Source organism: Etheostoma spectabile, chromosome 4, assembly GCF_008692095.1.
Source record: "Etheostoma spectabile isolate EspeVRDwgs_2016 chromosome 4, UIUC_Espe_1.0, whole genome shotgun sequence".
Classification (NCBI taxonomy): domain Eukaryota; kingdom Metazoa; phylum Chordata; class Actinopteri; order Perciformes; family Percidae; genus Etheostoma; species Etheostoma spectabile.
In genome coordinates this window covers 28,477,146-28,490,267 of record NC_045736.1, presented here as the reverse complement: position 1 = coordinate 28,490,267, position 13,122 = coordinate 28,477,146, and the positions used below count along the sequence as shown (strand labels likewise).

At 38.4% G+C, this 13,122-nt stretch overlaps 1 long non-coding RNA gene across 1 annotated transcript in view; it reads right to left on the bottom strand.

Annotated features, from left to right (window-relative positions):
• Nucleotides 1–1,225: 1,225 nt before the first annotated feature.
• LOC116687860 (uncharacterized) overlaps nt 1,226–13,122 on the bottom strand; it is a 32,801-nt gene continuing 20,904 nt past the window's right edge. The window contains exon 2 of the long non-coding RNA XR_004331648.1: nt 1,226–1,415. This is a non-coding gene — a long non-coding RNA (uncharacterized LOC116687860). The remainder of the gene's footprint in view (nt 1,416–13,122) is intronic.

Below are 13,122 nucleotides of genomic sequence, written 5' to 3'. Positions count from 1 at the left end.
CCCACGTGTTAATTATTGTAACCACCAACGAAAGTCCCCTAATCTTAGAAAAAAACTTATCTTAATCCAAACCATGATCCTTCCTTAAACCTAATTTTTTTCCTCATTTTTGTGCCTAAACCCGACCTGGCCTTGGGCATCGTGTTGTCACATCCTAAAACAGTTCAGATCAGAAAATCACTTTTGTGTCCTTCTAGAAATAGACAGAGAACTGACTTTAGTGTTTGATTTGGAGGACTTCAAACCAAAATATTGAACACTGAGAGATGATACTCTACATTTTTGAATGCATGGACTACATTTTTTAGAATGTTGGATCTATTTTTGATTCCAGGCAGCCTTTGGTTTCCATTCATCTTCCCACAGGAGGAAAATAGTGATACTGACTCTTGAAACTTGCTTGAATTCCGTCACAGGGAATATCAAGTCTGCATTAATTTTTGTCAAAGTTCTATTATTGTTATGAGGTAATGCCATGCAGAGTTTTCAAATCAATCATCATCATAGATTTTCATACCATGAAGAAATGAATGGAAACCACTGGATGTTTAGAAAAGATAGTGCAGGTATTACATTTCTAACTTTCTTTACTAATTAAAACCACTAGTAAACTTTGGCTCAAATTAGCTCCATGCTACTGAATGTGTCTATTGATCACCTTGTATAATCTTGCTAGCAAAAAACATATTAGCACATTTTAAATGAAGCATAGTCATATTTTCCTTTTAATGTGTAACTTGTTTTACATTTGATCTGTCCTTGTTTATTTTTCCACAACTCTGCTTTCTGTTCATGTGTGGAACTTGTATTTTTCTAGCTTTAATTTGCCATTTCACTGTTTGCTTATCAATATTCACTCCACACCACACATCTACTCTATATTATGTCGTTACAGCAGCCAAAAGAGACGCACAATGTGTTCAAAGACACAAACCAGGACAGCTTCAAAGTTAATAATTTCGCATTCTTCTACAAAGCACAAAAGATATATTCAAGCCTTGCTCATTTGTGTGTAACAAGTAGGTCAGAAACTGGAATGCTAAATAAGATATAAGTGTTTTTTTACAAAGAATTAATATTTTTGCACACAGTGTTTTTAAACCAAAGCTACCGCATGTTATTTTGGAGCTAGCCCACACACTGTTCCCTTTGTGAGATTTATCTCACACCGTGATCCACAGCAGAACAGCCAGCATCTAAAATGGCCAAATAAAAGAGAGTGGGCTTTTTTTTTGGACAGTGTTTACAGGAAGGTTGTCTTCAGCTGTGGAAAGGGGGTGTGTTTGTTTTCACACCGCTCTAAAGAAAATAAGCAGAGACGCTATCTCCATTCCCATCTGATCTGGCCAGGTAGAGCAGCAGCGTTGGCAGCCTGCGAAGACCGAATGGAGTCGAGGTATTTGCCTCTCAGGCATCTGAAGTAGCACAGTGAGAGAGGAGCATAATCAGCTATGCAATCAGGTGATTCTCCGTCTCTCCATTGCAAAATTAACTAATTGAATTAAAATAATTTAAGGCAATAAATCCTTATAATTTATTATATTAACTTATGCAACAGCTTTCTGGTAGCTCTTTCTAAGCCAACAGTCTTTTTTAAGCCATGGACCTCCTAACTGAAAGAGGGATGGAGCAGGGACTCCTACTACATATTTACCCTTAATGCATAGCTTTTTTTGTACAGAATAGTAAGCTATTAACATAGCCTAATAATTGTTGGCATGATTTTAGAAATCCTTTTTTAATGTAAAAACTGTAAGGATTAACTGTATCTGTGGATGGCTATCTTAGTGACTACCTCATAGGCCAGTGAATGAGAAAGAAGGTTAGGGCCACATGTGAAAAATGTATTGAATTCTGAGTTTAAAGTTAGAATTCTGAGAAAAAGACCCAGACCCCCTGTTTAAGATCCCTGTTCTAAGCAATTTGCTTTCTCAAGACCAAAATGTAAAATGCCTTGAAACTTGTTTTAAATTTCAAGCATGTCTCTGCAATGTAAACATGACTAAATGTTATAATGAACAATAACAGATAAAGTATGAGATACGGCCTCCTCCCCACTGAGCCTAACCTTGGCAGAATATTGTATGTTCATGTAGGACTACATTACTCAAAGTAAGACCCTGATTAAGGAAAAAAAGGTTTTTGGTCACTTTAAACAACTTCAACTAAATTCCAATTCCTCAACATGTACATTGCCTGACAAGTGATCTCTAAAATCACACCACTAATATGAGCTAAAGATAGAGAGAAGAACAATAAATCAAAATACCATGATTCATGTCAGTTTACTCGTTAATCTGTATATACTCATGTGACAACAGTCACTTGATTATGAGGGTGTGTGTTGAGATAATGGTTCATTTCAAATTCAGAGTCTAAAAATACCTAATTTCTGCAAATGTTCAAATTGAGTCAAACCGAGACCAGCGCTCCCCATCGGGGAAAGAAATAGCTATGACCTCAGTCTGTTATTTTGGTAATGGCTAATTAGAAGAGGCTTGTTTCCGATTAGTTCCTAATGTTACTTACACAGGCCATTGCCTTGTTTCCGTGCATATTGAGTTATCTCTCAGTGCCCCCCCCTCTCGCCATGAAAAACTGGTTTAACTGCTCCAATCAGGCTGTTTGTTTTTGTCCTTGATCACATACACAATAATGTCAGTCCATTATTCTTGTTTTTTTTTAAACCCAGTACATGTCACCTAATGTTTCCAATTTAAGTGATCACTCCACTGAAATAGTCCTGGGACACCCCCAGGAGAAAGAACTGATATCTGGATGAATGGCTTTAATTATTCTGTGAAGTGGTTGTGGTCGGGTTGCGGTTGGATGTAGCTCACCTGGTAGAGCGTGTGCCTCATGTACAAAGGACCGGTCCTTGTCGCAGCGGCCCTAGGTTTGACTCCGACCCGCGGCCCTTTAATGCATGTCATTCCCCCCTTTCTCTCCCCCTTTACATCTTCAACTGTCCTATGTAACAAAGGCCAAAAAATGCCTCCCCCCAAAAAAAAACATGGATGTGAAAAACAATGGTATTCCTCTGCTTTCTTCTGTAAATTTGATTATTAGTTATACGAGGACTAATATTAATATATAAGGACAATAAGCCTTGATACTGAACAAAAACATGTAATTTGTTTTGTCTTTCAAAACTAAATTTGTGAGCGTTTTCTGATCTGGATCCATATCAGCGTTTGCCAGTGCAGCAATGTTACAAATAACTGTTATGAAAACAATAAATACAACAAAAAATAATACATAGATAAAAAGAGTGTTCTCTGATCTTATTGTTAAGTTTTTTGCTTTGAGTTTTGAGGTTTTTTTAGGCAACTAAATCTACTTAGAAACAACAACGGCAGTTTCTGCTGAGTCAGACGCTTTGACCCCCCAATCATCTATCACACTCTTCTCCCTAAATGTGGGCAAAGCCAGTCTTTGCCACATAAATTCCACCACTAAAGTGTTTTCCTGTATTTAGTTTCCTCCAGTAGCCAACTGTACGTTATCTGTAGCTAGCCAAGCTCACTGATCCCGGAACTCCAGTTTTGTTTTCTAGTGTGTCTCTTTTTTTCCTTTTTTTTTCAAAAGAGCTTTATTAAAGGTTTTTTTTTTTTTTTACAAAATACAGGTTATAGACAGTTGGCATACATTAGAGAGCATAAAGAAGAAGAAAAAAAACAGCAAACATTTAAAAATTATTTGAGATTTAGGGCTATAGTAAAGTGCATGTGGTACCTTAAAGTGCATGTCGTAGCCTAAAGTGGATGTCTCTTTTTTTCCCTCCTGGTCTCACATGTGGATACAGCCGCGAGATAAAGGGCCAGTCACACCAAATGGCAAAATGTTGGTAGAACCAAAGCATTTCAACGGAATAGCCAATACTAATGGATTCACTCACCGGAGTGAAATAAATCTCTGTGACGTGTTCATGTCTAGTTCAACTTTTGTGAACTTTGTTTGTGCTGAGAGGGGGCGGATCTAGAGGGGTGGCAAAAGTTTGCCCTAAGAGCCCATAGAAAATGTGTATTTGTATACACAATTTGTTGAAAACAAGTGAAATTAATAATGAATGTATGTAAAAAAATCACAGTGTGTTGTTGAATCCTATCCCATATTTCTTACATTCTGAGCAGATTTTCAATGCTATATTCTGATAAAATCCTAATTCTAACCTAATAGTCTTAAAATGAGAAGTGTCAAGATGAAATCTCATGGGGAGGTTCAGAATGAGCAGTCTGAAGCCTATTTTTCAGGTGCTTTCGGACACCATTGTACCATGAGCAGCATGCATAGTCTGAATTAGAGCACTAGCCATGAACATACAGACTTAAGGTCATTTATACATAGAAGGAAAAAAGTGGACCCAGAACACTCCCTTGAGGGACCCCACAGGCTATGCATTGTGGTTGAGTCTTTTCAAAAAGGATCTTTTTGATTATCTTTGACAGATTACACAGAATAGAAACAGGTCTATAGTTTCCAAGGTCTAATTTACTCTCTTTCTAGTGGAATCACTCTGGCAAGCCTAAAATCATTGGGATAGTGTCCTTGCTCTATAGCAATGTTAATGACATGGGTGATGCATGGGGTAATAACCTCAGCAGCATCTTGTACGAATCTACATGAAACATTGTCAAAACCAGTGGCTTTGGTTTTTAAGCTTCTCAAGTATGACAGCCTCTGACACCTTTCAAAAGAGAAGCCATCAGCTTTAACCCTTTGCTGAGAATAAAAATTAAGGTTGACTTTCACCGTTAAATTATATAACAGCTGTAACGAAAGTTCTACTTTACTTGTGCTCATTTAAAACCCATCGATCACTACTTGTCTTTGTATTTATTACTGTAAAATCTCAATTTTGCTGTTGCCTGCTTTTCCCAGTGTTAAGTTTGAGTTAACGTTATTTAAGACTGAATCAAGCTGTTGGCTAGCGGTTAACCGAATTAGCTGTTAGCTAAACTAACGTTAGCTTCCTGGTGGAGGCTAACGACAGACCTCTACAACTATGACTGGAAGCGTGGAACAGATCGTGGAGTACCATAAATCCTTATAAAAAGGATTATCATCTGCACATGTGCGAACATCTTGCACATGACAGATTGTGCAGGCAGCACAGATCACCCACTGTAAATCATTCATTTATTTGTAAAACGAAACTTCACACTTGTATCCATGTGAGATTCGCTGAGCAAAAGACACCAGCAGGGGGAACGTTTCCTGCTGTATCCCATATTTCCTTTTCTCCTCTATATGGAAATCTCAATTAAAAAAAGAAAAGTATCTCAATATCAATCTTGATGCTGATCTATTTTGAACAATATTGTTTTTTACAATTTGGAGATGTGACAAATGTGAAGTGAACTCAAACCAAAACAGCCCTCTAATATACAGTCAGAAATAAATGTGATTTTTGCAGCTGAGAGATTTCATATCTCAGTTATAATAACAACAGCTCCCAGTCCGTGTTTATATCCAGCATCGGTCTTGTTACATTAGTATGCATTACTATTACCATATTCAAATATAAGTAATCTAATGAGCTGCTTGCAGACTTGTATAATAAAAGCAGAGAAATGTTGACAGTGCTCCATAACTATATTCAAAATTGTCTATGTTTGCTGAAGATGTATTAAAACTGCATGCCAGAGCTAAAATAGAAAAGCATCTGCATGTGTCCTATCCTGTCGACTCCGACTGCTGTACAGAGGGGATATACTGTCACATTCATCCGCCACATCGATGTGACACAAATGGAGGCGGAGTGGTCACTGAACACCTAGCCTAGAGACTTTGTGGTGAGCGAGTGGCACTGAAATGCAACTTCCTTTGCACCGTCAGATCCTCTGTTTCGGTTGAGTTGCAATCTGGCTTCACTCTCTGCAGGAACTCATGAAACCATCGCTGGGTCAGCTGAAGTAACGGATCCACTCTCAGTCCACTCTCAGTTTTTAACCCTTCAGCCTGCTTTTAGGATTTTGAAAAACATGTGTTGTCAAAGATAACTTACATGAAGTTTCCCGCGACTGTAATTAGTTAAATCCCCCAAAAAATGTGTAGTTTAAATGTCAGATTTTGGGGGTTGGTATTTAAGTGTGAAAACAATCAATGGTGGTCCAATTCTCAAGAGTGAAATGAATCATGCACATGTTCATCAACCATGCATGAGAAAGTTTGAACTATGCCGGTTTGATGACCTGTTGACGCTATAGTCACAGCTTTCTGGCTCATGGTCGCTGTTCTCATTATCAAGAAGCTTTCATCATAGCAGCTTGTATCTGCAGCTGCAGTCATGCTGTTACCCTGCTTCAGGTGTTACAACAGCTTCTTCAAACCCCATAGATTAGTCACTGAGCAGTGTCAGAAAATACATGCCAGATATAATTTATTTAAACCTGCTATAATTGATTGTTTTGGGGGACTTTTAGGCAGTGGATGAAGGTTATTATTCTCTTACAACAATTTATAGTGAACATGCAAGCTGTATTGATCATATTACATTGTCTGTGTCTGCATGATGAATGTCTTATAAGAAATGAATACTGGACTCTAAGATGGTGCCCATTCATTTGAATAAAAGTTTCTCTCCCAGCACGTTTTCTTCACTTCCTAGTTTGCTTCTGCGTTGTGTGGCACCCTGCACATGTACTCTTTTTGACACTGCCTGCTCAGCCCATAGACTTTACATTGGGATGAAGTCACTCACAAAAAAAAAAAATCTTCTCTAGGCACCGGGAAAGTTTTGCAGTTTTGCTTTTTTATAATGGCAGTCCATGGGGAAGTGCTTATGGCATTCTGCAGGGGATTTTTTATTGCAGTACCAAGAGTGGCCAATGGGAAAATTGGCAGAAGGGCTGAGTTGCTAAACTGTATCCACATGTACGGCCCATCAATATTTACAGTAGATTCAATTGTTAGTTTTTCTTGTGGTAAAGCAGAAAAGTTGACCTGATGGTGACGCTAAAGAGAAGATCAGGACCTAAATTGACATACTGACATGTGTATCCTTAGGGCCTGCATAATTGGTAAAATGTATTACATGTTAAATGTGCTTTATAGGGTTCTGAAATCATATCCATGGTTTATCTTTTAACTTCTATGTCTAAGCGTTTTTTCTTCTCTAATAAGCCAAGATAGGATGTGCCAAGTATACTTTGAATGTTATTTATGGACCCAACCCAGTGGGAACAGAGCTTCCAGAAAATCAGCAGTGCTTCACAGGCTACAGAAAGGAACTTCTCAAGTGCCTTCTTCCCCTCGTCCCCCCTGCAGAGGGACTCATCTGTTCCTAATATAACACACTTGTGCTTTGGAAACCTCTGTAACTAATGCATTATGCTAGTCCATTTGAAAAAGGCTGAAGGCGTTATACAAGATCTATTGCAGATCTCAGTCTGCAGGTACTGTATGTTCAGGTATATTTACCCAGGAAACACATGATTACACATTATAATTACTTAAAAATAAAACATGTAATGCTGTACATTAAGTGGTTAGCAATAATATTCTACCATAGGTCAGTTTTTTTCCTCAGCATTCTTTATTACTGGGCAAACATTTTACATGGTGGAAGTCCTTGTTATATTTTTGATTGCTTATTTCTTTTAAATTCTTTAAATCGTAAAATTGATTTTCAGAACTGTATTGGAAAAAGGAGAACAGTGAGATTCTCAGTGCTAAGCCCAAAATTCAATGAGCATGTTCAAAAAAAGCTGAAAAGGCAGCACATCTCAAATTTGAGGAGGGCAAAATATTCACTTTTCACTTGTTGATTTGGCTCACATCACAGAAGAAATGGGGAAGTGTATTTTGTGATTTATAGAACTGTGTGTTTTGGAGTTGTACCCAAGAGCAGATGCCATTTTTCCCATTGGGCTTACAAAGTTACAGCAGCTTGTTTAAATACTAATTTGGCAAAAAGGTCTCACAACATATACAGAAATGTATGTTCTGTTGGAGTAAGAAAGACGCTTTGATAGTTATTGGTTTCCACAAAGCAACAGGGATCCACTTTATGGTTCAGTGTGCATGCTTCTCTTTATGTGGGGGCAGTTTTAGATGATATCACAAGGTTATATTTATCAGGATTTACATGATCCTTGTACATACATTGTTATGTACGGCAGTTTTATGAAAAATCATGAAACGTTTGCTATAAACTATGAAATTACAAACATAAGCTTTCACCAGGGGGCCAAATGTTTTTGTTGCAGGCCAGAAAACTGTCGTACACACTAATATGTATTATATCCATTTGGGACATAGAACTCATTAATCTCCTTACACTAGGGTTTCCCAATGTGCACCAATTTCTTTTGAAATGTATACAGCAGATTAGTATCCCCACATACAGTAGTATAGCCCTATCTAATTCACAAGATAGGCTTTAATGTATGTAATGTTGTTAGTTTTATGTCTAACTATAAGAAAAGGTGAGGAGACAAAGATCATTATGGAAATAAACTGTAAGAAGTGCTGATATAAGGCTCGATATTTCAGTCATAATGAGTCTCCTGCTGCTTTGTAAAAATGGGTTTCTTCATTTCTGTCTGTTAATGTAGTTTATTTATGAAGCTACATTACAACAGTCAACAGTGTTAAGCAACTATGAGCTACAAGATAACTAATGCAAACACAGACAGATAGTTTCAACACAATGGGAATTCCCCCCGAATCTTCATACACTCATTATTAGATAAAAGTTGTTGCAGTAGCTCCAGGCAGGTACCAATTTAAATTTGGTAATTTCACAATTTTTTTTTTTTTAATCTTATCCTGGGAAAGTCTTTTGGTACACGGTTACATCAATTATTATTATTACGCTTAGTATTGAAGAGTCATAAAGTAGTCTCAGGCAGACATGCAAAGCAACCATACCAAACCATAACTCCTAACTAAAGATCATGTCCATAATAATGGAAGTTTTACATGCTCATTCATGTACTAACCAAGAAAGAAAGGTGTAGAGGGCAAGCTTTCTCTTAATGATTATTTTAATAACAGCACTAGCAGCAGCAGTAGTGGTGGCAACACTAACAAAACTTGTAATGATGATAATTATAGTTTTTATTTGGTCCAGAAGGGCATTTCAGCCAGGGCAAAGGCACGTTGTCTCTATACTCTGTTTGCACATCTCTGCCATGACGATTTAATTAGCTACTGTGTGTGACTGCAGATTTAGGTCAGACTTTGTTCTGAGACTTTGTCTTAGTTCATATAAAATGGGGATTTTCTCTCTTGTGCAGTTTTGCTGTTGGGTAAACCCAGGTTCCACGGACCAACATCCTGTTTCTAACCTCCCTGTGAGAACTCAGAACAGCCTGCTGTGAGAAACAAAGCAAAACAGGTATTGGCTTTCCTTCATGTACACATCAGCAGTTTGTGATAAAGATCTGTTTAGCAACGCCAAATATTATGCACATCACTATCTCTGTGGATCTATTTTTGTTTTTTCTGCATTTGATTAACAATTGCACTAAGTGAGACATTGCTTGTGTGGCACGACATGTTTACAATAAATTTGGAGAGTCATACTTCAATACTATTAAGAGTGTATTTCAGCAACACCGTAGCTGACACTTGTGTTGTGCAATACCAATTGCACATTAACATGTTTATGCCTGTGAAGATGTTGTGATGGTTGAGCCGCTGTTCTCTGTCATAACAGACTGACAGGGCCGGAGTGGTTATTTGGTTCACACCATATGTCAGTGGCATGCTAGAAGACCAGTGTAGCCTTGAAGGTTCCCGCCACAACCCTAACCAGTCCATAAGGTCACCCTGAAACCTTTCTAAACAGTCCTAAAAGTTACTCATTCACTCAAAGCACTGGAGCCACAAAACTCCAATTCCCCCTGTGAAAAGCACAATAAGTTACTGATGTTTGCAAGAAAAACAAACCATACCATTGGCATATAAATCACTTGGGGGCTAGACTTCAGTTTTGACAATATTACTGACTCCCAAGGGACTAGCAGGCGCATGGGAAACCACAGCGAGATGGATAGTGTATTCCTTTTGTAAGTACATCATGTTTCAGCGCAACATTAAAAGGCATACCAAACAGCAATAACTCATCTTTGCAGTTCCCCACATGGCCCTCATGTCTTTGACATATCTAAAGAAGAGTGGTGATGATTACTAAATGGCACAACTCCAAAGGCATATACAAAACACCCTCATCACACATGCTGAAAACTCGATCCCTCTGTTGCCTTACAACAAAGGCTTCAAGTGAGAGGGTTCAACAAAGGAAAAACCCAGGACCACTCTGTTCGTGTCAATCAAAGCATGCATTACTTTGCACATTTCTTGTGCATCAATTACGAGATAGATATTTTAAAAGAAAGTGTTTGCTGATTTTTTCTTAAAGGAACAGTTGGATAGAAATAGGCGTGGGGAAATAGGCGTACATGGATACATGCTTTCTTGTCAAGAGTTACTTAAAGATTGACATCACTCTCCTGTTTGTACGCTGAAAATGAAGCTACATTCACCAGGCTGTTAGTTTAGTTTAGTATAAGACTGGATGCACGAGGACATGGCTAACCTGGCTCAGTAGAGAGGTAACTAAATGCCTACCAGCACCTGTACAGCTCACTTATTACATCTTGTTTTTTTAATCCGTAGAATAAAAAAACTCACAAGAATTCCCAGCGGCCCGCCAAGAAATAGACCAGCACAAATATTTTTATTTGCAAAGACTTTCCAAAAATGTCAAACTACTCCTTTAAATCAGAATCAGCTGGTGCCACGCAGCTACAAAAAAAAAACTAGAAGCTTGGATTCTTGCATGGAAATAATCATAAAATGCTATTTTGACTTGCAGGTCTGGGGGGGGGGCATTTCAGTCCAGTCTGTCCTGATCCTTCACTCACAGTTTAGGTTGGAGGACTGGGATTAACTCTTATCTCTTCTGGGACGTTGTCTGTCTTTTGGGACCCAACATGGACTCGTCTAAGCCCCCTCCTGTTGCCACCTCACCCAGCTTTGTGGAAAACATTCCTACACAGAACAGACCGGAAGATAGCATATCAGTTCCTTTAACATACTGTACCACGAAAAATCCAAAAGCTTCAGTCGCTCATATAGCTTCATGCTTGCTCTGACTCCGACACCAGTCTATAAAAACAACTGCTTATTTATTTTCACTCCATTTTGAGAGCAAACATTTCTCCGAGTGAGGCACTCTCACAGTAAACAGCCATACACAGAAAGGCAGGTTACTTGTTCCTGGACAGGAATGATAAATCACAGGCGGCGGGTTGGCCCAGAGGTCAAGAGGCTGGTTGTAGCTGGTGGGCAGCTGGTTTGATTCTGCAGTGTTGAGCACAATATTCCAGGATAATACTGCCAAGGTACCCTGAACAAAAGTGCAAGATTAGTTATCAAGCTTGAGCTCCAAACTGTGAAATTATATATGGCCGTGTACAGCTGATGTTCATCAGCATGAAATAACTCCAATTAATGCTTTTAAACTGGCCCAAAGAAACAGGTGTTAAAGTAAAACATAAGCTCTCTTTCTCATTTTTCATCCATTTATTTTTTCCCATTTGTTCCCATTTGTCTCTCTTAAGTTTTTTTTTTTTTTTTTTAAACCAAGCAATGACTTAACAAGTACCTGCTAAGAAAAGTATGTATTGTACAGTGAGTATTGCCAATTAAACTGGCTGTATAGATACCCAGTGCAAGGTCCTTTGACGTGACTGCACAGGGAGTTTTTCTTCCACTCCATCTAAGACAACCCATAACATCAGTGTAGGATTACCTGGAAGCTCAGACTTTCTCTGTCACACTTTATCCATGAAGTCTTTGATAAGCCCTTGTTTTTAGTTCTGGATAATGCACATATGGAAAGGTTTTATTGAGCATGGCATTGCATAAAACTGGATTTACGAAAGAGGAGGCAACCGGTTGGAATGGGTATCTAATCAAGGCAGGGTCACAACCAACAGGCTGTGTGCTCCTGCCTAAGCAGCGGAGGCTATTCTTTTCCTTCACTGAGCACACCCAGTGTGCCCACTGGCGTTTTCATTTACAATTCAAATACATTCAGTGAAGGGCCTCCTGCTGGGATTGAAAAAGCACTCAATTGGCAAAGTGATAAAGTGTGTAATACCTTGCTTTCTTTACATAAGGAGTGTGGTGAGAGGTGTGTTCAAACAAGACTCTCATGGTGGTGTCTCAAATATTCATTTTGAAACCACACATTGTGATCCGTGTTGATTTTCCCAACTTTTACCTAATCTCCTCCTTATAGTGTGTTGTAACTTGAAAGTCTCGCTCGTGGTTGTACTCGTAATGTCCTTCCAAAGTTGCTTGTTTTCACAAGGGTTGTGCATGCCTGAACGCTCACCCGCCGTGTTCTAAATGGCTGCGTAACTGTCGTGTCACCTTGTCTTACATTTACGTATGGAATTTGGTAGTTTATCACTTAGAAATATTCAGGTGAGGAATATAGATATAGGGCTTCATGTTATACTTTATCTAAATTAGTATCCCTATACAGTATGTAGGTTGCATCTAAATTCTAGACTATGTATGAAAACAAATAGGGCCACCCAGGTCAAGTACGCAATATAATGTATCATATTAGTCTAAAAAAGTTATAATCAGTCCATATTTCAAATCAATAAATGAAACAATGTTGTGTACAGTGGTTACAAGAAGATGCATAAGATAATTTACCTACAAAATATTCAGTCATGCCTCTCTCAACCTCATATGCGCAGTTAATAGAGTCGTTACGGTAGATGATTCCGTTTCCCCTGAAAGTGCTGCCTTCACTGACTGTAAGAATCATTGCCTTTGCCGGTTTAGGTCACGTGACTAGCGTGTGAGAGTTTACATTTCATGTTTTCATGAAAAAGACCACGTCTGTAGTGTTATCAATAGAGACTAGCCCTACAAGTTTGGCATTTTTATAGTTTTATCTATTTGTAAGGTATAACGTTTAGGTGTCACAGCCTCTAACAACAATAACATTTATCCAGATGTTGTCACTTTTATTTTGCAGTTCCACAGCAAGGTTGTTTCTACTTAAAAAGTTAACTAAAGTAATTACATTTTAGGCTTACAAACTTCGAAAACTTTGAAATTGCAGGCTTCCGAGGCGCACCTGAAGGC